We start from the raw sequence: 25,637 nt of genomic DNA, 5'->3' as shown, positions 1-25,637 counted from the left end.
TATATTGTATACCTATTGATTGTTAAGGCAAAAGCTCGTATATATATATATTTATTTTTAGGAGTGTTGTAGCATCCAAAGAGCAAAAGGTCCAAGGAGTTAGTACGTGGCACAGTTGCTCTATCATGTTGGAGGCCACGGACTGAAATCACAGCATGAATAATGTATCGAAGTTAACCACGGCACAGCTGTCAACCGCCAATTAGAGCTACGCTGCGAAGTAAACATTCGAACTATGTACTCGAACGTATCACCGATCGTTGCAGGACGTACGTAAGTATACATTGCGTACCGTACATCAACGATTTACTGCCGCCTTCCTTTCCTGATAATATTCTATCTCGCACTCTCGACGTTTTGTCGCGACATTTGATTACCGCGATAAAAATTACCACGTGTTCAACAATTTTCCCCATTCGTTATTCTCATTCGCGATGTATACTAACATGTGATGTGTAAACAAATTATCTGTTCAATTAGAACCTGAATGATAACTCGAGTCCGACGAGCTTGATTAATGGATTGAAAAGTAGTGCAGTTCGAATTCCGTAAGGTTAAATAAAGTATAACGAAATTCTCTAACTTTCTCTCCGACACTTCCGATATTGGTTGACGAGTATCGCATCAGCGACACAGTTTTCCGTATAATTTGTGAATATACAGTATAGGTAGACTGTACTCGGGTTCGTCGTACACAATAAATCTTTCGAGGGGTAAAAATGTACGCGTACACATACGCAGTCGCATGCATTATGCGTGTTTTGACAAGGAAGGTATAAAAGTGCGATCTGAACCATTAGAACGAAGTATTCCCGTATAAACACACCGAATAAGAACCGTTCAACTGTCCAAGGTGCCTGAGTTTAATTGCCATCCCCAGTAATAATGTTCGGCCCGATGTGCAGGCTAAACGAGGATAATTGTCAACAATTTTGTAGTAATGAGCGGAATTCTATGGGTATAATAAATGTAGGTATATACGTACTGCAGATACCGGCTTTGTTGAGAACTTGCAGTTATACGACAAACGACACGGTCGTTCCTAATTACAGTGAAAAATTGACCCCGACTCCAAGACGAACCGTGCCGACAGGTAGACGGAATAACTGTACACCGTGTTATAATGAGCTCAAGGAGGAAACGCAATCGATGGTTGTCTCCAGACAACACGAATCTTGAAACGGTAATTGAGGTGGAAATTTTCCAAACATTAAATTCTACGAGCAATTACTAAATATCCACTCACTGAGAATGACATTATACATAATATATAATATATAAATATAACATATGGGCAGAAATAATCAAACGGTTTCTTCTTCGTGTCTTTCCGAGAAACGAGAGTTATTAATTAATTAGGTATACAAAAATTGTGTTTCAGGTATATTACTTCTGACACAAAGAATGTTACTCAGGATGTATTTAAACTAGAATAAATAATCACATACGTCGCAGAGTACGTATTATAAAGCTGAGATTATTCATGTACAAACGTGGATTTAGCAAGAATTACCAATTTATTCATTGTCATTTGTATGCAGTATTATATCAAAGGGCTTAAAAGCTGTTCCTGTTAAATTACGTACTTGCGATTAAAAATGCTGATTGCCACGAAACGGAGGGTTAAAAACACGAAGAAAAAAATTTCATTTTAAATTACGTGTGCGTCACTCCCCCCCCCCCCCCCCCCCCCGTACCTTTATACCGAGGTATACCACAATAAAAAGTTACCGCAATGTAAAGTGTCGTTTTCAATTGAATAGCTGTGATTGAATAATGTTTAAAAAAAATTATATCCACTTTATATTATCGTACATGATGTGACACGGTCATTTTTTTCTGCAACCTTGACTGGAGATTCGAAAAAATGAACGGAGAAAAAAGGCCTGAAACGATCCCCGAATCGAGTGATACGTACGAATTGAACGGTGCGGAACATAAAGGAAGGGATTCTTTTTACGATAGAGCAACGAAAAAAGAGGATACACAGCCTCCTTCCATCCCTCGCCTGAAATTGGTGAAAGACTCACGCTTCGACTATGCTGCATTTATTACATAGCGAGCGAGGCAAGGATCCTCCCGTCCGACAAAATAGAAAACCGTGCACGTCGGTCCAGGTATCGCCTTATACGTATACCGCCTGCATACGCATGCATAAGGATTATCGAGGAGGAAGAAGGTAGGTAAGAAAGTACCTACGCATACGAGCGTGTGGTCGAGGCAGCAGACGGACCGACCAGGTAGCCACTTACACACCTGTGATAACTCTGGAGCCGCCTCTGCGCACTTTGTGTGACGATTAAGCAAACATATATATATACACACACACACACACATATTTACATGCAAGTGATGTACGCGTCGCCGGTGCAGGCTGGCGTGAATGAATTGACCCAATAATGAATGCATTATCTGTGTACCATTGATGACGACGGAGTAAATTAGGTGTACATACATACATAATATACATATATGTCTATGTATATATACATATAATAGATATACATGTACATGAATGCATGATACATACCGACAGAGAGTACGCGCGCGTGTGCGTAGGTATAAACTTGTACCCATATCTAGATCTCCGTATGTTGTTATCAAGTGTTGAGGCCCCTCCTTAATACATATTCCCGGTTCCTTACCCCCTGTGCATTCTTGTAACATTTCTTTTTTCGGCCTCCTCTGTTTCTCATACCGACTCCGTATCTCCGAGTATAGCATAAAAGTATATCATCGAGCTGTATGGAAGATTTGAATTTTAAAATAAGGCAGCAAAAGCCTGCAGAGCGTTTCTATATACCCTGTATATATGTGTATGCATGTGTATATATATATATGCGAATATGTATAACCCCGATATACAAGGTGTTCGAAATATTTTATCTTGTTTTTACAGACTTTCTGTACGATGTGTACAGAGATGTTCATCAGTCTTGTTCTCTTTTATTTACCGGTTTAGACTTACTTAATCAGATTATAAAATTTATGAACAAGATTAATCTTCAACCCGAATAACGTATTCGGACGTATCTAACATTCGATCTACTAATTTGTTACACGCAAGTTTTTTTTTCAACTTTTTCTTTTATCGAAAGTGGATTTCCAAATGTTATAGATAGGTATATAATAATACCGATGAGTAAAGGATGTATGCTTTTTCGAATACTTAGCAAACATTGTATATATATATATATGTATATACACGAATGATTCATACGTACATCACGATGAGTGTATTGGGAAACGTCGCACGACTCGTAAAATATTTGTCGTGTACACGTTGAGATGCCATTTTTTCATTTCTTAAAGTAGACGAGCAGCGCGTCTTTCTTCTTAACTCGCGAAAAAAAGATAAAGAGAGAGTGGAGAACGAGTAAAACCACGTACCCAATATATGTGTATACATGCAGCCGCGTGACGTAATCGCAAGACATAAGGAAGAAGAGAGGAAAAAGAAAAAAAGAAAGAAAGACAGAGAGATAGAGAGACGAAGAAAACCGGAAAACAAATAACCGTAAGAATTATAACACAAGCTTTGGCAATGTGACTAGGATGAGGCAAGTGTTAAAGGCAGGTAGACTCATAAAAATCTCTACGACTTTATTTGAAACAAAGAAGAAGAGAAACCGACGAAACGAAAGAGTGAGAAAGAGATGGAAAGCGAAAGAACAAAAAATCGAGCAAGAACTTCGGTCTTAAACCAGTTTATCATTCCCCGTTGCGGATTTCTTTCCTCGCACGGCGGGTAATATAGTTAAATTGAAAGAAGAAAAATTGGCAAACAAAAATGAAAAATAAAAAGGAACAAAATGCTGAAGAAAAAAAGAAAAAAATAAATAAATAAATAATACAAAGAAACCGTCGTTCCGATGCGTATAATAAAATCTGGGCAAAAAAAGATACGCCTCTTAGTATTGCTGAGTCGATACATCATCCGCGATGGTTCCGATTCATAGCAACGGGAATGGACGGATAGGAGGACGCATACATTTCCACGTATATCGTACGTATAGAACAACAAGCACGCAGGCTGATGCGGTACCCTGTTAAAAGCACCTTACAGCGATCGCACACCGCTAAACAATCGAAAATGTGCAAATGTAATTGAAATTAAGAGAGAGTAGTTTCGGTCGGACGGATTGCAATCCACCGCTAATTGCTCTCACGTAGCTGTAATACGGTGCGATATGTGCGCAACGAAATTCATCACGCATACGCCTGTCACGTAACGAGGATTCCACTTGTAGGCATGGATGCAAAAGGGGGGAAACGGAATTGAGGACTCTTTCATCGTTGCCAGCACAGCGGTTTATCGTAAATACAGCGACGTATTCGCATGTAAACTGCACCGTACGTTCAGCCTAACCCAACTGATTGTACATTGGCATGGTTTATTTGAGGAAACTTTCGAGTCAAAATTCTATAAGATCGTCGGAACAGCAGCTCGAGACTAACAACGGAATCGAGAAATTTCTTCATACGTATATACTGAGATAGAATTTTCCCAAACGATTAAGAAGTATTCTTCTACAAACATTGAGTCATCTTAAATATATCTCTTGATCGGTTAAAGCTAGGAAAATTCTGTCTCGCTACTTTTTTACAGAGCATGAAATTACCCGTAAGAATCTCTATTTGACTAGTTTATACAAGTCAAACCGTTTACGAAAAATAAAAATTCAAAAATTTCCCGATTATTTATTACATTTTACAAGTAAAACGTCGTCGCGTGCAATCTCTGTATATTCGAATATGTATAATGAAGTGGGTGCTACAGCCGATGGGTCTTCGTCTGACGTCACTGCAAGAAAAATATGGAAGGAGAAAAGGAAAAGAGAGGGAGGTCGAGAGAGATAAAGATAGATAGATAGAGAGAGAGATAGAGAGATAGATAGAGAGCCATCCTTTGGAACTCGACGCCAGCTAATAACAAATAAATAATACCTCCGTCCGCGCCGTGAAGGAAAAGGAGGCAAGAAACAAAATCGGTAAAAGGATAAGGAATTCGTCGAAGGAGGCATCAGAGTCTGATTCTGAGCTCCCTTCTCTCTCGCTCTCCTCTCGACCGAATACCTACACAGTTCACGATCAGTCTAGTAATCCTGCAGGCAGTTTGATGCGTCGTTTTTCCCCCCCCTCGGCGCACTTACTTTGCTTCTTGTGATTGTCGTTTAGCGTTCCGCTCCGACTGCTCGGAGACGAAATCTATCAACTCGTTCCCAGGGCGCGTTTGGCAACACTTTATTTCAATCCATCCGCATTATCTACTCACTGCACACGTTACGAGCAGAGAGCCTCGAGTACGGCAGCGGGGTTTTACTTTTCTCGTACGTTTTTCTTTGCTCCTTCGTATTTTTATTTCTTTTCTTCGTGTCTTGTATACTCGTCGTTTATTACAGCGTGCAGTAATCGATTAAACAAAATCCATTAATCTTATTCGTGCTTTATCGTTAGACTCGAGTCTTTGGTTCTTTGTATATCATATTTTGAGCCTAACGCGGTCATTTTGCAACAACAAAAAAGAAAAAGAAATATATATATATATATATAATAATAATAATGATAATAATAATTACCACATAAGTAAATCATCTATTCTTTTACGCTCTTGCTTTCAAAATATTAATCTTTTTTTTCAACTCCGCTGATGTTATACACACGAAAGGAAAAATATTTTCAAGCCGCAGACGAAAGATTGGAATTAATCGAATTATGCCATCTATTACACCGCGATCCGGCACATGTTCGTCAAACTTGTTAAATACTTAATATACTTATCGCACGAGTTCACACAGATTAACCGCAATCATTGTACGTTACTCGTCGTCGTTGTCGCCCCCCCCCCCCCCCTCTCTTACTTTACCGCTAATTAGAAATTCCACGCTGCGCGATGACGACAGTAACGATGATAGATTATTATTCCTGCACGATTTCGCACGGAGGGTTTCTCCGTTCCTTGCCACCGTATGTAACGTACAACGTATTACCGGAATATGTATAATTTTTATTTTTCGTAATTCCTGCGCGATAAATTTCGGATATGCAGATTATAATTATACCGCTGCGTAGTGTAACGGAGAAAGATCGTTAGAGCTAATTGCTCTGAGTAGCAGCGGACAAAATTAGATCATAACGAAGATACAATTAATAATAAACGGTTGACAAAATACACCGTTAAAAGTGAAGCAAGAAAGAAGGCGGACCAAAATTATAGATATTACACTTGGGTGCAAATGCGTACTATTCAATACGTACGTACTAGTCGAGTGCCAAAGCCACAACGATGCCAGACGATGTCCGACCATATAGATTACGCGTTAAATTTGCACAGACAATTCGCGACTCTGTACGCGGCGGCGGTAGGTAGGATAGAGTATACACAATGGCTACACATCTATAGAACGGTCTCATTATTTACGTATCACTGAATTTTCCAGCTGACAAGTGTGAAACTGTAACAGGTCCGATAATCCCAGAGGTGTGTCTATAATACACGAGCTACGACGATATAATACAAGGGTCAAGGCAAAACGTGAGAGGAAGAGTCTTTGATCTTTAATGCAATTAAAATACACACAAAAAAAAGTAAACTGGAATGAATTCTAATTGAAAATGATACGCTGATTTTCTACAAACATTAAGATATACGTTAACGACAGATTCCCTTTACGTTTGTTCATACTTGTTGTTTTTTAAGTTCATTGCCGGCCAGAGTATAAGGCATTTCGCGCATTGTGCCAAATTCGTCGTCGGTGTCGAAGCACCGCGGGCTGCTACGACAGTCGACCGGACAATCGGGGACAAACGGACAGCTTGTTGGTCGGGAATTATACAAAGCTTCCTGCACGCCAGGCAGCGTTGTGGAACGCCAGAGATCTCTTTATTCGGCGCTAATGGGCTCCTCGTCGTCCTCCTTCTCCTTCTCCTTCTCCTTCTCCATCTCTTTCCCTCTCTCTTTTTCGGGTCTGCATAGCTCCGTGGCTCGTCACCGATTTCGTGGTAGGATAGGTGTAATATAAGGTAGGTGGATTGATACCTGATTTACGTGGTGTACGCGAGAACGGCCAAGTGTGTGCGCGTCTGTGTATAAATAAATTGGTTTTTAAAATGTTTTTTATTATTCTTCTAAACAGCGCCTTTTCATGCAGACCGAGGAAGAAAAGGAGGAAAAAGAAAGAGAAGTGGAAAAAAAGAAACCTCAGCGACCTTACTCGTCGTGAAAAAATAAATTAAATCCAATACACTCGAGTCCCAGTTACTACAATATTATTATCATGTGTAATACAATGTGCGCGATCTTAGATTATGCGCGACGGTGATTGTAAAAATTCGATAACTGTTGATACGTATACGGTACACGTTATGCATATACATATATGTGTGTGTGTGTGTATGTATGTATGTATGTATATAGTATATGACAAACCGAATAGGATAGGTGTTTGGTACACTGATATATGTAGATAGGCCGATGATTTATTGACCAAGTCTCGTTAATGCTGCTGCTGCTGCTGATGATAATAATAATTGTTGGTTATTCATCGTTCTCGTTGTTGTTCAGTATACACAGAGAGAGAGAAATAGAGAAACAGCACCGCGAGTTGTGTCGTAATACCGTGCTCAGGTTAATCAGGTGCCTCCAGTTATTGTAATAGGTACCGTAGGCCGTAGGTAGGTAGACAGGATAGACACAGTCAAAGCTGTTACGCGACGTCGTCGACAGGAAACAAGGAAGACATTACGAGCTTTCGTATTTACTCTATCATACGATCTATATTCACTACCCGTCAATATCACTCTCTCTCTCTCTATCTTTATTTTCCGTTCCCCGAGACGCAGCAGGAAAATTTATTTCCAAGCTACCATTTGCTTGGTTGCCCATTGCATGTATCCATACATACACGCGTACATGCATACATGGCCGTGCATTGGCGGAGGAAATTGCAGGTGTTATAATAATAATCCATGTCGCTGAACGGCTCCGACAAAGTGACGATATACAGCAATGTTCATTAATTGCTTCTCAGTGGCTCGCCATTTTTTTCTAAATCTTTTTTTTTCCTAATCATAACTGTAACGTGTTTCATTTCTAAGAAAATTTTACGTGCCAAAGATTAGCCACGCAAGTGATAAGAGAAACAAACGATACGTTCATCATAAACACGTGAAATACCCATTGAAAGAAAGCTTGTTCCATTTTTTATGCAAGACAAAAAAATAAATAAAAAAATATAGCGTACCACCCCTTCCCCATTTCCAGGTTTTCCAGATTTTCCAGGTGTATGACCAGACTGAAGCAGTTTCGAATTTCGTCGGAATCCGCAACGTCTATTAAAAAGTTCGGAAAATCGAAAAATTCGAGAAAAGGTATAAAGTGTATAGCGGACAGGAAAACCTCGGGTTTTATGTACGATTGCGTAACTTTGGACAAGCATAAAATGACACGTGTACAACAACGTTTAACAAGCCCGCCACGCATATAATTAGCGTACAAACATCGCGGCGCCTTGTCTTTACGAATGTATCGTCAACTCGACCCCCGCAAGCCATTTCCTTTGCATATATCATTCTGTGTACATTGGACTTACATTGTATGCTTCGCAATGTACTTTGTACGAACGGATAATTGGGTGTGGGAAAATTTCACGTCGCCTTGACCGGTAGCCAAAAAGTGATGTTTTTCTTTCTATCGACGGAATTCAACGTAAAGCAAAACAATAACGGAATAAAAAATTTCTATACAAACTTATTACAAAAAACACGTCGAACAAATCCGTGATATGTATACGAGGATCAACGAATCATGCGGCAGATTTACTCCCGTCTCTTCGCAATTCACAAAATAATCAGTAAATACATAGAGAGTAAGAACATTTATTTTCGTCCAATCATCTACGACCAGAGACGAGTAAAACTTGGACGAAATATTAAAAGGCGTGAAATACCGAGCGTTACACTGTGCCAACATAATTATACACGTATGTATTATATGTATATAATCTAAACATCACGTAGGCTAGAGGGTGTGTGTATCGGTATACAGACACACGCATGCATACCTACACGCATATGAATGTGCCTCTGAACGCACGTTCCTATGAACTATGGGCATACATGTAAAGATGGTCTTGAAGCTTGGGGGACCACCGCCGACGCCTATATTTGAACCGCGTTGATGCAACGCGTTGGCTCTGCTATGCATGCGGGTTTTCTTCTTCTTCTTCTTCTTTATCTCGCCAACAAACTTCTCTTCGTATTTGTGCACGTTAAAGGGATCCGGAGGATAAGATGAAGTGAGAAGACACCAGAGGAAGAAAGAGCAAAGAGAAGAGAGAGAGAGAGAGAGAGAGAGAGAAGGCAGCAGTGGCAGCAGGAGCCTCTTTTCCGTCTCTCTTCTTTCTCTCTGTCTCTCTCTCTCTCCGAGTTGCGCGTACGGTCGATTGCCCGTTAAGCCGTCGGCAGCCATTTTGTGTAGCCTGTAGCCTCCGTCTGGATGAGGCTTTATAACGCGGGGCTATATTTTGCCCGTTTCGCATCGCGTCCCTGCAGCTTGGAATAAGAAAGAAAGAAAGAAAGAAAAGAGAAGATGACGTCGTGAGGGTAAAAAAAATAAAAATAAAGATATGGCAAAAAGAAAAATAGATAAATAAGTGAATAAGCAAGAGCGTGTCTATCCACCGCCGCGGTTTGCGGCCGAATCGTCGAGTCGAATTTTACCGCGAATAAATCACCGCTGGGCCGCGACGCGCTCTCGTCACGTAGATATCTCTTTACACGCGCATACACACGTGTATGTATAAACGTATATCTTTATACACTGTAAACGCACACATAAACGCGCGACACGTACGTACGCATACCGTGCACCGCACATTCCGCGTGAATCGTCGTTCGATTCGAGTATTCTCACGAGAGGTGAAATTTTACGCGCAAGTTCGAATCTCATCCTTGTACGACAGACACGATCGCGCAGGTATGCATTATAATACACGGATGATTCTACAGGACAGAAACGTCGTCGCATCGGCGTCGCCTTCCATCTTTACTTTTCTTTCCAAGTATATAGATATGCGCCTTACGGCGAGAGATGGAAAATTGATTTGACGCTTCGGCGATCCCCGAAGCTCCTCTTCTCTACCGGTAGTAAAATAGACGAGTAGGTACATCGCGGGTACAGTCCGCAAAGAATTATAACGCGTACACCCTCGGCCTGCCGTTGCTGCGGCACGGGCGAACACATTTCGTGAGACTTGTACTATACCCACCACTAATTATAGGCCGAGATACTCGAGGCTTTTGAACACTCGCCAAGTATCTTTCGAATGAAATTAAAGGGGGACGAAGAGAGAAAGATAGGTGGAAACGGAGAACGAGTCGCTTCTCACAATCAGCTCGTGTTGTAACCCGCGGATCACCTGCACGACTTAACCTTTCTTCCTTATTTTCCTCTTCGCTCAGCAACGGTGGCAAAGCCAAGACCGCACACCTCACACATACGTGTGTGTACGTACAATTTCTATGTTATTATATCCAACACCATTTGCGCTATCTTTCCATCTATCTATCTATCTATCTATCTATTTATCCATCCATCTATCCGTCGACATGAGTTCACCTACACGCGGTTCTACAGAATTTGAATGCGGTGCAGAGCGAGATATAATAAAGACGGAGCGTACCGATGTCGATTAATAATTCGAAAAGCAGGTTACGCACCGAAAGAAACAAAAATTGACCAAAACTCGTACAAATCTCAGCAAAGCAAAATTGAACGTGAGAAATAAAAGGAAGAAAAAATAAAAGGTTGCGCATCTTAATCCTTCACTTTATTACACAGTGCAAATGAACGAGCCCTTGGTCAGCCATCTTGAATTTCGTGTTCGAAAGAAGCGACGGCGATAAGCTGCAGTAATTATTGTTTGAAGGGAGTAGTAGTGGTATCGTGAGCGATACCCAAACTGTACATCCGCGGGATACTTTGCCCCCACTTCTCGCTGCTGTTGCACGAAATTTACTACGGAAGATTCGTCATCCCCCCTCCCAATGCTCCCATCACCCATCACCCATTTCAAAACTCCGTGCCAAGGGTCGAAGGAAGAAAAAGGGCCGAAAAAACTAAATGGAAAACGCTTATGAAGTCGTCCATTGAAAACGGCTTAGACGCGTCGATTTCAAACCCCCTCCCTCTCTACCTCTCTCGCTCTTTCTCTCTTTTGGGTGTGTTCGTATTTGCGAGCACGAGTATCTATAACACGTACTTGCGTACGTATGTATAGCGGGTGCTGGCATACGCGAGAATGCGATAATAGACACAGCGGCGACAGACTCGCCGCGCGATAATAACAATTTCATTGTCATACTTGTTATCGTTTTTTTTTATTTTTTATTTTTATTTTTAGACAACTTTTTTCACGATTGCAGACCACGTTCAACAGATTCTGAATAAAGTGTTGCAGTTACCGCGTTCATTCGGCGAAAAATTTAATGCGAAAATTGGAACACGGAATCAATGAGCACAACTAATGGCGCGAGCGTGTTTGTTGTTAAACAAGAAAAGAAAAGCAAAGAAAAGAAAAGAATAAACATAAATAAATAAAATGCAGAGGAAGAACGATTCGTTTGTTTAGGATTGTTAATGGACTAGTGACGTAATCGGTTCGAAAATAATTCTATACGGCTATTAAATCGAAGCCTCCATGTTGGATCATGGATCATGAGCCGGGCTCGTGTGAGCTGCTGCTGCGGAGATAGCTTTTGTATGTAGGTATAACAACGATATGCTTATTAGATGTTTTGAAGAATGTCGAAATAAAAATCCCCGTCTCATCCCCGCTTACTTCGAACTCGTTCGCCTCGCGGTTGTAATAATTCGTATAAACGTTGTTGTGTAAATCATCTCCTCTCTCGCGGTCGTTTGGCTCTTAAAGTCCGAGTAAAACAATTGCACCATTGTTCGATTTTCATCAGATTCGCGTTCCGTAAATATGCAAATACGTAACGAGAATTATTATTATACATGTACAATGTACAATGCATACCTATATACACGTACGGTAACGTTGCGTTAAATACGTAGCTTAAATTTCAAACAATTGCGCAATCAATAATCGATGAATGCCTCTGAAACTTTACGCCGTATAATTATTCAACCTTCGTGACAATGTAGAATTCGTGATAAACAAATTTTCAAATTTTTACTACGACTTCGAGTCGATTATATCTGTGATGACGTAAGGGTGACTACTCTGGCGCAAATCTCAGTGATGTACGCAAGCTACGCGCCAGACATTCCACTTTTATTAATAAATAAATAATTAACCGTGTGAATTACCGGGTAAGCATTATCGTGATAATTTTCTTCGGCTACGCACTGTAATATATAGGTATATACGTATAATTGGTATTTCCTCTGCCGTTTTGACCGCAGTTTCCTTTAATCTTGTATCTTTTCATCGTATACTTCAATCTCTTATTTTCTGCGAAGATCAAGTTGGTAACGTTATTCTAACGATTCATGTTGAGGAAGAAATCGTTATTTCACAATTTCAGGAATGTCTGACGGGGCGGTAAATTGTAATAAGGAAAAATACATTCACGATTTGAATACTCAACTGCCTCAGCTACTATAAAATTACAAAACAGTATACTCCCCCCCTCCCCCGCGTTTCATTACGTTAACGTTCCCAACTTCAGCCTCTTCATTTTCTACGCAACAGAACTACCGAGATTTTCAAGATATTTTATTGCCAAAAAACTCGCAGACCCGCGATTGCTTTACCGTATGTAATTAGGTCACGTCATCGAGCTGTAAATTTGAATAAACAACGGGAACGCGTCGTTACGTTTTCGCATTGGAATTTACGAGGATTAAAAAAATAACAATAAATCATATAATTATAATTGAAGTCACGTATTATTTGCCGACATGTGCCTATAATAATCAAGGTACGCAGAATTAATTTCGCTGCGGCATTCTTCCCCCACTGTTTGTCAGAGCGAGCGTCCAAATCATCGCATGGACAACGTTCATAAAAGAATGAGTCAACTAATCCGCGCGCGGATAATTCGACGGTCAACATTTTATACATCAAAGACGCCAAAGCTGAAATTCTTAAAGTCAATAGGTATAGAATCCGAATACAAAGGCACAAAAATTTGTTGATTCAACGTCTCAATTCATTGATCAAATAACGATTGCGTTACATGAATAAGATCCAAAGTATACGAGGACAATTTTTCATCGCCCTGGCAAAATTCGTGTGATTTTATTAATTAACATAGGTTATGAACAGGTTCGCGATTAGTGTTGCAATTACGGCTAACTACATCGTTTCAAAGGGGACCGCCAACTGGTAACGTCACGGCGGGAGATTGCTGCCAGAGGATCTTACGCTTAATTACCGGTTTAATCACGTTACGAAGCGTTGATCCTGTCTTTCATTTTAATTACTATCATTTCAATTTTTATTTACTCGGTCTTCTTCTCATTTATTTTCTTCCCTTCCTTCTCATCCCATTCAACGAAACGATTATTATTGTTATTGTTGTTATTATTATCGTTCTTACGATCCTTAAATCACGTCTGCAAGCAAGCAACCGATGACCACTGCGATTTCATTACAGTTGTACAGTATGTATACATACGTAGGTATAAACGAGCAGTGCGGTACATCACATCGCGTGTCTTTCGACAACATAACGCACAGGCGATGCTAACAACGCTTCTAATTATTCAATTCCATGACAGGCCGCTATACACGATTATTTTATACCGATTTCCGTGTATCGATCTCCGTCCACCGATAGGCGCTGCAGGCGGCAGCAGGTACGAGAAGGTAGGTAGGTGATAAAGGCTGTGGATTTAAACGTGTTTAGAATTCTCGCCGCCTCGAAGAGAATCGTTAAACCAAGCAAACGAGCGTCAAATCGTCGAAAGATTTCATCTCGGTGCATCTCGCCGCGTTTTAAGCCCCAAGGTTTCGTTAATCGCGTAGGGTGGGCCCTTTGTACACGTTATATATATACAACTGCAGCGTTCGAACCGCGGCGTGATTATGTAAGTGCCTTCGTACCACCACCAGTGCTGTTCGAAACTGCCACGGTTGGAATAAATTATGAATAGAACACGACCCGAGCGGGGAGTTGAACGTATTCCAACTGTGCTCCTACACCGCGACTCTCGTCGTTCCTCCCTCTTACTCGTCTTCGTATATTCGTATTCGTATTCCTCGAAACACTTTGGAAAGATGAAAGAAGATCCCCCTCCTCGTTTATACGAGTACATTATAGAGCGTGCCGAGGGCACGGATTCACCGATGTTTGAAAAATTTTCTAATTTTTCTGCGTGTTATTTTTTTTCATCTTACACAGGAAGATTGTTATTATTACTATAGAACGTGGCGTAGGGAGAAATTGAAGATTAATAATGTTTAATATTACACAACGAAATATAATTGAAAAATCACATTCTGCCTGCAGTTTTTGATTTCGAAACATGAATACATTACAGTCATCTCGTCAGTTTCCACTCCATTCCTGTAATATAATACGCACGGCGACGCGTTATATTTGACTAATCGTAAGTATACGTTAGGCGGATGGAGAAGCAAAAGAACTGAAAAAAACGAACGGGAGAAAAAAATCGATCTACCGTAATGATTATGCGTGAACAGCACACAACAGCGGCTGAAATTAGTAGCGAGCGATAAATTACCGGCATTAATTATTCAACGAAATGAGTAAGTTATATATGTATATATGAAAGCGAGAGTGGGAGAGCGAGAGCGAGAGAGAGAGAGAGTGTAAGATAAAAACGAAAAAATGGGAACAAATTAGTGAATAAATAAATAGTAAAGAAAATTTGTCATTTAATTCAGTGACTTAATTAAATTTATATTTTGCACTTTCAACGTCGTCGCCGGACGATGAAACGAGCAATCCGCCTTACCTAACAATAAGACAAAGATAAATAATAATCCTGGTAAACACAGGGATAATTTTTCCTGCAAAGAAGCGCAAGTGTTTATTATTATATACAAGTCGCGTCGTCGTCTCTTCTTCTCCTTCCCGGGCAATTCTCAGACAATTATCTTCCGCCATCCTACACCTACACCGGGCATTTTTATTACGCACAGACTCACCCACACGCAAACACATTACACGTAAAGCAAAAACGGTGAAATTAATCTTACGAGAGAAAAGAAGACGCAAAAAGGCGTAAAAAAAAACGCAAACCAACAAAAGATATGAAAAAGAAAAAAGCAGAACACCAGTCACGTAGTTTCGGTGAAAATGTCCAGCAGCTCTTACGCATGCACGTATTCAACTTAATTTATCGTATCATCATTATACCGACACGTATTATTACGTGCGTTGCAGAAACTTAAAAGAGCGGCGGAGGAGGGCGAAAAATTTGCGACACGGTGTACAGCGGAATACGATTGAGAGAACAAAGCGAACTGTCGGATGTTGAGTTTAGTGTTTAATAATAATAATAAATTAATTAATTAATTATTCAACAGCATCCAATAAAATTAATACGTCGCCAGTGCAGTGGCGCACAGTTTTCCATTAGTTTCACTATCGTATAAATATATGGATAGCCGAACAAGATACTCGGAACGTGCTAATTGGCAAATATAGGCAATCGACGAGATCCCTGGCTACGTGAATACATCCTGCGTGTGCGTACCGCCTGCATTACGAATGGTCCGAAATATATACGACTTCTTCTCAGACACCTCATTTGTCTGCAGTGTTAGTTTTTACTTTTCTTTTTTTCTTCATAATACAAATTCTACGAAACTCGACGCCGTATTGCAAAAAGCTCGTCACTCTATCTCGTAGGATAATGCTCCTGCCGTTTTTCCCGCTTTCATTTAACGCGCCAGCTGAATCATACGCGTAAACACGGTAACTCGGGTATATGTATAAGGTATAAAAACCCCGCTACGAGAGAGAGAGAGAGAGAGAGAAAGAACCCAACGCTTATATTACGTATACCGACGAAAAATTTCTCGGTGATTTATGATGTTTATTTAGAACGGGTAAAAAAAAGCGAAGGAAGGAAGGGTGGAGGGTAACCCTTCTCCAAACTGTCGCAACAACAAGACACAAAATCAAGCCGTAGAGGTATATCCTCCACGCGTGCATATTTAGGTAAGATTGTTATTAGAAGAAACGCTCGCCCGCGCCTTACGAAGCTTCTGATTGCGGGTACGAGTTCCCTACAAACAGCGACGACGTCGACGTTCCGGTGAGGAGAAAGGGTGGGGTTGTCGAATGCGTGTGTTAACGTGCGTGTATAATGATAATGATAAAAATAACGATACGCACCAACGTGTACGTACGAACGCCACGCGTATGAAGTGCGAGGGAGAAAGAGAGCGAGCGAGAGAGAAGAGAACAGGTCTGCCTGCAGTGTTTGAAACCGCAGAGTTTCACGCAATCAATACCTCCTCACTACCCCGTTACCCCGCGGGACCGACGGACCGGCAACATAGACGAAAAATTTGACGCCGATAGGCAGGAATCGGACATTTATAACTCAATATCCGCCTTTGCATGTAATATAATTTTCCGAACACACCGATCGTATTGCAAGTATTTATTACAGCCGCTGCAGATCGGACAAAAGAAATTCATCCTGTCCATGGATGAGGAGGAGAGAAAAAAATATACAGGTATGAATTTCGCAATACGATGACGGCGCAAAGGCTTAAATATATTGTAACTAACGCGGCGTGTATGTACGATTCAATAGCGACGATTACTTCCGGTCGAAGTTTCGGAATCACTCAAGAGTCCTCCCTCCCCCCTCTTGCTCTCTTTCGTTGCTTCGCATGTACGTGTGTGCCTAACACATCGTGTTTATCCACACGTACTTTATTATTATTCTCATTCTTATTCTTATTATTATTATTACTATATGCATATGCGTCTGTGCGTGCATACGTATTCACGCAAGGCAGGGAGGCCCATTCTCGCTCTAAAATACGAAACACGTAAACGGAGAGTCGTGTCTGTGTACTGCGTCGATGCGGGACGCGTGGAGAAAATGCCTCGCTTGTGTGGGTGAGTGAGGTGGGGGGGGGGGGGGGGGGGCTGGGAACTTACACAGACGCGGTGCGCTGCAGCAGCAGCCGAGCTGCACGCACACCAGCTTCATTCGGCGAATGATATATTACGTGGCGCATCTATGAAAGTGTTGGTAATACGTGTTTGTGTCGGTGTCGCACCGTCCGTACATCGCTCGCGTACTAGTGAGCAGCGCGTATTTCTCTCTCTCTCTCTTTCTCTCGTTTTCTTTCTATCTATCTGTCTCAATCTTTCTTTCGCTCGCTCTTCTCCGTCTGCGTTCAACGTCCCCTTATGTGTGCGGTGAAGGCAGAGAGAGCGAGAGAGAGAGAGAGAGAGAGAGAGAGAGAGAGAGATACTCGGCTCTTCTGCCTCTGTGTGGCGCGAGGAGAGAATTTACGCTGGGGAAGGCAGGCAGGCAGGCAGGCGCACACATTCGACGAGGTTTACGTTTGATGGTGTGGTGGTGGTGGTGGTGGTGATGAGACGAGGAGGACACGTAGGTATAAACGACGACGCACACCGAAGAAGAGGAGAGACAGACACTCGCTCGCTCGAATCCGACGGATGAGATATACATAAAGACCTACCATTGCCTCCGTGAGATCGTGTGCGTGCAGGCGATCCCTCGTTGTATCCAGAAAACCAAGCGGGCACACCTAGCCAGTTGTGTTGGTGGTGCGATAGCGGTGGTGGTGGTGGTAGTTCCTTTGGGCACTGGCCGGCGTTAAAATGGCCATTTCGTATAGAAGCACCGCACAGTTTACATTTTTTTTTTAATTCGTTTACTATTTCGAACTAGTGGATTTACCTATTTTCAATTCAACTACTACCTTGTAAATAATAAAAACTTGAACCTAAGCACTTGACTAGTCGTTTTTCTCCCCAATGCTTTCTTTCCTTTTCTCCTCACATACTTGTTACAATTAGCACGTAATCAACACGACAACGGATGCACTGACTGGGTGTTTTTTTAACGAGATCACCGACACGTATTTCCCGCAATAATATTACTATATTCGAGGAACGACACACAAATCCCACCAGCCGTCGTCGGAACGAGCCTCCGTGTCGAGCCGAACAACCGACGAACGTACGGTTCGGTCCGTTCGTTCCCTCCGTTCGTCGCGTGTTTCTCGCTGTCGGCTATCTCTCTCTTGCACACTTTCAGACACACGGCCAGGCAGCTACGTACGTATACTGGTACACGCACAGCGAGCGAGAACCCCGGAGCTCTCGGCCTCTCCTCGTCGGATTCCCGATACCAACGAACCGACGAACGAACACACTTTGGCAGCGGGCGTTTCGCGCCGAGACACACCCTGCGCCAACTCCGATTCCACTTCACGGCTTCGCCGATGTTACGAGGCGTTTAATTACGCCGCGAGTACCTTTGTTTCCACGATTATTCGCCTTCGAACACCTCACCAATGCGAGACCGAAAACGCGGCACTGCACCTCTCTTGTCACAAAGCACTCACAGCAGACCACAACACATGGCTGCAGGCCTCCGCCGAGATCGTGCGGCCTCGGCTTTCCTCGGCTTGACTCGGCCCCGTTCGCTCAGGACCGAACCGACGTCCGAAGGAACGAAACCCCCGCTAAAATCATCGCCTCTAAACCGTAACCCACCGGCGACACTCGCTTCGGCGGACGTTTATCGTCATTTCGACTTTGTACCACCGCCGCTGTAACGCGTGTCGTCTCGCGACTTGTCGCATTTCACCGTTTTTCATTCCTCTTTCAGCAACACCTCGTTGACGAACACTCGACGAGATTCGAGTGTAGGTAGAATGGTACTCTTTTCAGGCTGATTGTCAATATGTTTTGCAGGTGCTGCTTCCCTCGACGTGAGGTGGAGGTTGTCCCGACGTCGTACACACAGACACACACACACAAAATTGGTTACAATATATCATCATCGTCATCAATTCGACGAATTCCGTGCGAACGATGTATCATTGAGAGCCGCGGGTCGACTTTCCTCTGATCCACTTCGCGAGATTAGTTACGGCGCTGAGATGACGCGTGGGCCGCGTTTAATCGCAACAAAGAATATCGATATTCTTCGCTGAAAGCCGGTCGAGCTCCCTCGTCCTGCCCAATTTATCCGCGATACAGTTTCGCGACTCGAATCCTGGATAAATCTTCTGTAAACAACTCTCGAATTGCTTTCGGTACAATCGCTGATTGGAGTCGTATTTTGGTTTCGAAAAGCTTAGCTGCGACGGGGGGAAATTTGCGCGTATCCACGTCTCAAAATAGCAAACATCCTGGCGAAACGTATAAATCAATTATTTAAATCGTGCTCTTGTCAGCGGGTAATCCGCGCGTTTAAACTAGGTTGCGTAATAACCGGCCACGAGACTATTTGCCGGCTTTATTGATATACCTGCGGGATACGAAGCGAGGCCTTGTTACGCATGGTATTCGTCCTCGTGACGTATCAAAGTAAGTAATTAAGTTACACTTAGTTAAACACCTGTTCAGACGAATCGAGGTACATACCTGTTTTGCCAAGCAAAATATTGATTCTCGCCGGAGGGGTACGACAGCGGTCTAAATTAGAATGAAGACGAACTTATAACCAGAGACGGTATAAAACCGCACGCGGTTTCCATATAACGTACGCATATTACATATAGTCGTTAAGTTTACCTCTAAAAAGTTTAAACCACGATCATCGGTCGGCCGGTGAAAATAAAAATGAAAATTTCGACGGCTTGTTTGACCCCGTTCATCGGGTACCTAATTGGGGGTCCTGAACGCAACCGTGTCGGACCTGGCAAACCGTTAGAGCTTCGCAGAGGCGTCGTTCGCCGGGCGGCTAGCTAGGAGAGAAACTCAAGTTGAGCCCTTATACCCGTCAGCCTCGACGGCGGACAAAGGCGCTTCTGGGCTCGGGGGGAGGGGGAAGGGCTCGGTATTATTATATCGCCGTTTCTCTCGAAAAGCAAGAGAGGCTCCTTTGAGTGACAAATCTACCGAAGGGAAGCCAACGAGTACGGCCCACACCTATCCCTCTACCTATACTTACACCTCTATACCTGCGTATACGTATAACAAGGGAATCGGAAATCGAATTTGTTTTTAATTTCACGCTCGCGTCCGACGGTATAATCATGACGCGGTAATCGTCGATAATCACGCTTTTACGCCCGCAGGATCGATGATCCGCGCCCGTAACGCGATATAACACACTCCTAATTGCTTGCCAGGAATCCGACGGCACTTGGTATCTCTGCGTGTAACCGTTTGTAACTACCGGTAATTTTAACGTCCTAAAATTCGAGATGAAATTACAGGTATACCCCGGCCCGCCATCTTGCCGATATATACTCGTCAGGTTCTTGTTGGGAAATCTTGAACCTGTATTACGGTCCAGTTTGGGTTCCAGAGACATGGCTCGGTGATAATTAAAAGTAACGGAGAACAATGCACAATGAGACAAATTTTATCGTCAGACACGACTGCGGAAAACGCGCGGTGCGCCGTTTTCATTAAAATCAATTGTCCGTCGTAGGTATGCGACGAATCTAACCGGGAAAATAATTTCCTGCTCAGGTAGAGGGATTTCTATCGGGGAATTTCAGGGACGCTGTTCGGGGCTGGTTTCCTGTCGTGTCGCGTCGTCTCTCTCTCTCGCACGACTCTTGTCAGAAACCCCGTGATGAACTGCGCTAAGAGGCTCATGTACGAGCAGCATGCGTGCCGGCTCTTCCTTCCCCCCGTCCCCTTCCTCGTCCTCCGCCGTGCGTTGCGTCACCTTTCGCTTCTGCTTCTGCTTTGCCTCTTCGTATCACAAGTGCTCGGGTGCTTTGCCTCTGCAGCGTTACACCCCTGCAGGCACGGAGCTTGCACACCCTTTTAATAACAGCTTCGGAGGAGGGCCTTGTTTCTTTAACAGATGAACGTCAAAACTGAAATTAGTCTGCCGGGTGCCGCTCGAATTCTGCTGCTGCGGCTGAAAGAGAAAGAGAAATAGAGAGAGAGTGAGAGAGAGAGAGAGATTTTTCGTGTGCCTGCACGGTACGAAAGGCGGGTAAGAAAACGACGGAATTTATACCCCGATGCCGCTTCGGGCCGGGTGATTCAATCTTTCATAAATCATGCAGTATTGCCCAACCCGGTGGTAAGAATTGATTGCAGGTATTGAGCGAGTTAGCGGAGCTTGATGTCATACTTATACAGTCTAATGGGCTTCACCTGTATAGTTATACGACCCTCTGTGTATATGGATATAATGTACGTGCCTTGGTTTATCGCGTTTATCATTGTCGGTATCGAAAACTTTCGTAGAATTAACTCGGTTGTTCCCGACAAGCAGAGGGAGAGAGAGAGAGAGAGAGGATTTTTGTAAAAGGTCCCTCGCGAGATTGATCAAGTAATTATGATTTTCGATTGTAATCCCGCCTCGTACCGACTCTCCTTTTCTCATTATAACCATCCAGCCGCACAGCGAGGGCTCTGCGCACCACGCCGTCTACAAACTCTGTACCGAACCGGTTGCCTTTTATTTCCCGTACGCACACAACAAGCCGCCGTTATTCCGAGGCAACTATACGAAGTAGCGCTTCGATCTCTCGTACCTGTTGTAACCCGATGATGCGTAGATTGATATATTCGTGATTAAAAATAAAACACTCTACCGTATTGTTCGGAGGTGGACTGCGGCACTGCGTAGCATCGGGTGCGTACCACCTACGTGTTTGAATTTGAAAAACGGATAAACACACGCGGCCAATAATCGTTTCGAGCTTAGCGTTCGGCTTTGGGGAAAAAGGGACCGATAGAAAGGTGTTGTTCCATCCATATTTATTTTTCCTGCAAAGGTGGCAGTTTTCTTTCTTTTTCTCTTACCTTCTTTTCTTCTTTTTATCGCTTCTTACGACTCGCTGCACACACACGGCTTTGTGCGATACATGCATACCTACATATGTAGAGGAACGTCGCACTGTCGTTCGTTCGAAAAATTCGTCTCATCCACCGTATCTTGTTATACCAAAGCTGGAACACGTGCCGCTACAATATATCGTACACCTAGTCGTGTTTGTTCCGGGGACGCATCTGTTTAATTAACAGCCAATAACGAGCCGATAATTTCTCGCCCTGGGATTCGAGAATGCCGCGCGGGTGAGGGAGTGGAAAATTTCGTTAATAAAGTATAGATTTGATTATCCTGTGAAAATGGAAACAAAATGGATTTATCCTTTTCTCATAGAAACAGTGGCTTATTATTTTCGGAGAAATATTTCAGCGAGCCAGAAAATGTCGCTCTTTTAATCTCTTCCCTCCTCGGGTACCAGAGGTCGAGTTACGCTCGGGCTACGTTCCCGCAAGCTGCACGTTCCTGCGGGTGGGTTGGATATCCAGGACCCGATTTCAGCGAGCAAGAGTGGACGAGATGAAAGAGAGAGAGAGAGAGAGAGAGAGAAAGAGAGGGAGGAGGAGGAATAGCAGATTGGCAGCGATAGTATAACAAAGGCGGTGAGCCTGAATGTGATGGTCTGAATTTTATCGAAGCTATAACATCGTTTAAATCGGGCGAGCAGCGATAGACTTAGATTATTCTGCTAGCTGGTCCGCTGCTCACGTAGGAATAGCTGTGTTTAGAAGGCAACTCGAACGGTGACTTGCACCTCGTTCGTTACATGTATATGTATTGACGTATGTGTGTACCTATCTCGGAACGTAGTATGTATTGAATTAGAGAAAACGGAAAAGACTCTTTGTTTTAAATAGATCGTTAAACTTGTCACTTGATCCGGATCACGTGTACAACTTGCCCGTGACACATGCGTTAGGTATAATAAATATAATAAAACTTCCTAGCGTGCATCGTATCGCGTCGAGTGCAAGGTTGAGTTTATACGCACACGGTATCGTTTCGATGTGAAATTCTGTATACGGTATAAGGTATCGCAAATGAATCAGGCTATTTCGTAACGATTAAAATACTCTTTTCACGCCTCGACATATTACATGTTATTATCACAGGCTTGGTGCCTTGTGCCCAGCGACGGAAAAGCAAGATAATTGCCTGCGGTGTTTGTTAAGGATTCCCCGAGAGCGTTGAAATCACGAGATATAAGCTATACATATTCATTGCACCTCTGTATAACAATAATTGTCGGAGTTGGAGTTTCCGAAGCCTAGCCTCGAATACAAAGACCGGATTCAAAACACGGCCCGGTATAAATTACAACGAGGTACAAATTTAAAATATTACAAAACCATGTAGCCTCAACGCGGGTACCGGAATAATTCCAACGGACGACACCGTAAACGCATTGAACCGCAGCTGTAATATTTTCAGACTAATCGAGTGATCTGCCGTGACTTATATATTTTATCGCAGTTAACAATAATCCGACGTGCGCGTGATTACCCTCGTTCTAAAAAATAGATACGTTAATACGAAGGTAAACATTGTTCCATAAAAAGCTATCGACGCCGGAAAAACGAAGTGTAAAGAAAACGTGGTAATAATAATAATAATAATAATAGTAACAAGCAAAAAGAAGTTTTGAAAAAACACCGATTCAAAGATGTACGATATTTTTCATCCCGCAACCCGACCCGGCAGGCTTTACTTCAAAGCGTTGCCATGTTTTCGTTCGTGGAACACAGTTGGGTACAAAGCCGTGCTTTTCATGGATTATTGCGTATGTCATCAGAGTCCCGGCTGGCAGACCCTGGCGCTAATCGTAAGCAGCCCGGGTATGGCCAACGTTTAGAAAGAATAGAATTGACTTTGCATAGCGGCAATTACTGAGCCGACCTAACTAGCCAAGGCATTATCGCATATTTCATATTTTGTGTCTATGTTAGAGGTATACCTCCACCGGGGGCACTTAAGCCGATCCGCTTCTCTGTCTACTGGCCAGTTAGGGTCTCGAATATAGGAACTAGTTGAGCTATAGACGTTTGTACCTGAGATACTATTTCTACGACAGCGCATACGTACGTATGCGTGCATGCCTATAGGTATACTTGTAAGTAGATATTGTACCATACTTGATACTCGCAGCGCGCTCGGGCGTTCAGCAAAGGATATGAGCGAAATATAACGCTGCATCGCTGCACCTCTCAAACAAGACCGATACGCATACATTTACAATTAGACGGATGATAGAATTTAGTTGTGACGATTTTACCATCCACTCGATATGTAATTGATATGCAAGAGTTGTGCGATTGAGCGCGCTGCATAATTCTCTCATGATCGTTGACACGTGGTGTCATTTTTTAAGGAGAATACTGAAACTGGAAGGTGTACGTCTAACCCTCCTAATTTCTTACGTAAGACAGGCCGTTTACCTGGATCAGCCCGTTGTTCCAGCGATACCTTTTTGGACGTCTAGCTTGCCTGTATTAGCTCCAGGGTATGATACGCAAGAAAAGAAGACGGCAAAAAATCTCTGTGAACGAGTTACGGACAAATTGCGTGACGTCGTATTCGCGAGCGATTCGAACCCCTCGCTACTAACGCATGGCACACGCGTGCGTTATCCATGGTTTGTCGCACACAAGGTTAGCGTGAACCGCTTGTACGCGGGCGTGCGTGTTCCTTTGATGTTCGAGCCAATGCTAAGCAGCGGCAAGAGCTCAGCCTAGCTCAAATACGGTAGCGAGCAATTCATCGTAAGATTAGAAAGTTGCTAACGAATTTGAATATGTACGCGTACCTACAACACACACGCTGGAAAAGGGTGGAGCAGGGGGACGACGCCCCAATTTTCACCCTGCCTGACGGCCTACAAGGTGCTGGGTGTCGAGGGAAGCGCTGAAAATACGGTAATTGAACTTGCGCGATGAGGTGTCGAGGGTTGCAGAGATGCTCGGTGAAGACTCCGGGAGAGACTGAAATTACTGCAACCTGTGAGCAAAAAAAAACACTGATTGCAGGATGACACAGATCTGCCTGTGACTGTTTTGAAATTGATCAAGTTCAACGCGGCCGGAATTCAATCGGAAATAGGCGTATGCCTAATATCTACGCATAGGTACGTGATGCAGCTTACAATGATTTTGACGGGCGACGGGTGAAAAGAATTTCTGGCATTTTTTCAACCGTTTCAATTATATAATTGACAAATCCAATCAACCGTGGTTATATACCTACGTATATCCGATCGTGTTGTACCTGCCGTGTATCCCCTCCGCTATCTCCGCCCTAGAACGCCCAACTAAGCTGTGTTCCAATATCTGTCACCTGCATATACGTGCGGGATGTGCGGATATACGATTGTACATGTACGCTCGTGCAGGCAGACGCGTCGGTGTGTATCGTGAATATCTGTAATACATATATCAGGCTGACAGAAGTCCGGCTGTGCTCGTGAGGAACGGGTGTAGACTGTACGTTGCCGACACCGAGCTGAAAACAAACAAACAAATACATTTTTAATTAAATTGGTATCTATCCTTTTGTCTGTTTGCAGTTCCCGTCAGGGTACCTACGTATTATTTTTATCATCGTGTAAACATCGTCATCGTCGTCTTTCTACGTCATTATTAATGAATTATTATAATGCTGTGATAAAATGTTGGTAAAC

General features: G+C 43.0%; 1 protein-coding gene across 4 annotated transcripts in view; it reads right to left on the bottom strand.

The window, feature by feature from the left end:
- The window catches only part of LOC124308898 (zinc finger protein 608-like), a 96,064-nt gene extending 77,479 nt beyond the window's left edge, over nucleotides 1-18,585 (bottom strand). For 3 of the 4 annotated variants that reach the window (XM_046772102.1, XM_046772063.1, XM_046772093.1), the window contains exon 1: nucleotides 17,670-18,585. The gene's annotated coding sequence lies outside the window, so the exon portion shown is untranslated. Of the gene's footprint in view, nucleotides 1-13,775; nucleotides 13,957-17,669 lie in introns of those variants that run through there. The other variant, XM_046772086.1, reaches the window with a different exon arrangement.
- Nucleotides 18,586-25,637: the final 7,052 nt, after the last annotated feature.

Source organism: Neodiprion virginianus, chromosome 1, assembly GCF_021901495.1.
Source record: "Neodiprion virginianus isolate iyNeoVirg1 chromosome 1, iyNeoVirg1.1, whole genome shotgun sequence".
In the NCBI taxonomy this organism is placed as follows: Eukaryota; Metazoa; Arthropoda; class Insecta; order Hymenoptera; family Diprionidae; genus Neodiprion; species Neodiprion virginianus.
The sequence above is the reverse complement of the archived record's forward strand: the minus strand, read 5'-3'. Positions and strand labels throughout refer to the sequence as shown.